General features: G+C 63.9%; 1 pseudogene; it reads right to left on the reverse strand.

Moving 5' to 3' along the window:
- The window catches only part of LOC124559762, a 7,636-nt pseudogene that overhangs the window by 2,491 nt on the left and 2,645 nt on the right, over positions 1-2,500 (reverse strand).

Below are 2,500 nucleotides of genomic sequence, written 5' to 3' on the forward strand. Positions count from 1 at the left end.
AGACGGGACCGACGGAGGGTCGGACCCATCCATCGGCAAGATGGAATGCCGAGGCCCCCCTGGGCAACAGGAGCGTGGAAGTATCCCAGGGGGGTGTCCGCCGGAAGGCGGAACCATCTCCTGACGGCGGCCCGGATGGTAACGTCGGCCGACTTCAATGCACCCACCCGGGTGCGGCTGAGGGCCAGCCCGTGGTACAGGCCAGGGAGAAGTACGTTGGTGAGAGCGTGGAGGCGCTGTTGCGGCTTCAGCGGAGCTCGGGAGATGACGTCAAGCTGCTCCACCAGGTGGCTACGTGGATTGAAGACACAGCGACCCGCCGTGGAAAATTGCAGCCCCAGGTACCGGAAGGTTTCACCCACACGCAGGGCAGGCATGGTGGTATTGCCTGCTGTGAAGGTGACATTGCTGTCCACCTTCACCTTCTTCTCGCGCCCTGACGCGACTAAGGCGAGGGTGAAACACTTCCGGGCGTTGATCTGCAGCCCCAGGTGGGCGAGGGCTGCGGTAGCTGCGTCGATGAGGGACTGCAAGCCCCTCGGGGTCGCTGCAAACAGCAAGACGTCATCTGCAAAGGCCGCAGCGTTGACTCTGCGACCGAGGATCCGAGCTCCGATGTGGGAGGGCAGTTGGCCTAAAACGTAGTCCACCGCAAAGTTGAACAGGAGGGGGGAGAGGGGATCGCCCTGGCGAACGCCCCGTGCTGGCTGCACAGACACGCCCACGCCGGCGCCGTCCGCTATCACTGTCGTGCTGCCCTCGTAGCACCGCTCGACATACTCGACAAAGCAATCCGGCAGGCCATGCGCCTTCAGCACGGGGCGAAGGGCAGCATGATCTACCGAATCGAATGCTTTAGATACGTCGATCGATGCCACAAAGACAGAGCGGCAGGAGCGAACTGCGTCGGTGAGAGCAGTGTCCAAGATGAAGGTATTTTCCAACATCCCATCCCGAGGGATGAATGCCCGCTGACGTTCGTCCACAGCACATGCGCGCATCAGGCGTGACGCGAGAACCTTGTGAAAGGTCCGCGCCAACACCGAGCAGACCGTAATGGGGCGAAAGTCAGCGGGGGATGTTGGTGCAGCCGTTTTCGGGAGAAGGGACGTCCGCGCGCGAAGCAGGCGTTCCGGAAGGGCGCGGGCCAGAAGGAAGAGATTCATCACTTTCACCAGGACTTCGTGCGGCAGGCGCCGCAACTCCGCTGGGGTAAGGCCGTCCGGCCCGGCTGCTGATCCCCTAGGCGGCAACGCGGCGGCGACCTCCTCATGTGTGACCGGCCCCCATATGCACTCGAGAGCGACAGGCTCTGAGTGCGGGAGGAGGCGGTCACGAATGAAGCCCGCGGTTGAGATGGGCTTCTTGGTGAAGAGGTCCGCCCAGAAGTCCAGCAGACCGGGGATGGCAGGTGGCGGCTGGAGCAGGGTGCCATCCAAGAGGCCGCGCACGCAACGTGCACGCGACCTTCGGAAGGCATCCTGCGTTCTCGCGTACTCCCAGCGGCGCCGCTTGCGCTTCTGCGTCGGCGGCGCGGCAGGCGGCCGCTTCGATGGTTGGCGCGGCCGCTGTGTCCTGGTGATCGATCTCTCCCCTCTGGACCCGACCGACGCAAGGGCATCCGGGAGCATGCCCAGGATGACATCGGGCGGCGTGCCCCGCCCCAGACCTATGACACGATCCAGGGCAGAGAAACGCTGGGCGGAAGCGGGTAGCCCCGCCAGATGCTCCCAGATGGCGGCGTCAGTCGGCCCCTCCGGCGGCGGCCCGGTGGTGTCGGCCGCGAAGTCCTCGGCTGCGTCGACGGGCGGCGCAGCGGCCTCGCCCGCGTCAGGCAGCGGGCTCGCTGCTCCCCGGCGGGACGCCAGCTCTTCCCCCCGACCGATCTCAAGCGCCTCCATGAATTGGCGGACAAGCTGCTTGTGGGCAGCTTGCCGCCGTCGGCACTTGATTGCCTCGAGCGTTCGGTCGGGGAACATCCTGATGAGTTCTTGATTGACGAAGAAGAACCGGGCGTCCCTCTCAAGGAACAGTTCGGCCTCCGCCTTGGCGAGCGACAGGACTTCTTCCTCCGTCCACCTCGCGCGATGCCTCTCCGTGACGATCTCCGCGTTGGCGGCCGCAAGATGTTGGCGGCGGCGATGGACCCCGAGACCGTTCTTGGTTGTGAAGCTGCGGTGGCACTCACTACAGGTATACATAGCTGCAAAAGTTACAAGATTTTCGGCACGGCCGGTTGGCCGGCTAGGTGCTGGGGGAGTTGGGGTGGCACCTTCAGCGGAAGGGCCACCACTTATTCTCTGCTTACTGCCCCCAACTAAAAAAGGGATAGCACTGGGCAGAAATCACATTGCGTCAACACCCGCTAGGGCCATCGCAATGCTTTGTTTTAATTAGACAGTCGGATTCCCCCAGTCCGTGCCAGTTCTGAGTTGATCGTTGAATGGCGGCCGAAGAGAATCCGCGCACCCGCGCGCCCCCGGAGGAGCACGCTAAGGCG

Source organism: Schistocerca americana, unplaced genomic scaffold (assembly GCF_021461395.2).
Source record: "Schistocerca americana isolate TAMUIC-IGC-003095 unplaced genomic scaffold, iqSchAmer2.1 HiC_scaffold_1055, whole genome shotgun sequence".
In the NCBI taxonomy this organism is placed as follows: Eukaryota; Metazoa; Arthropoda; class Insecta; order Orthoptera; family Acrididae; genus Schistocerca; species Schistocerca americana.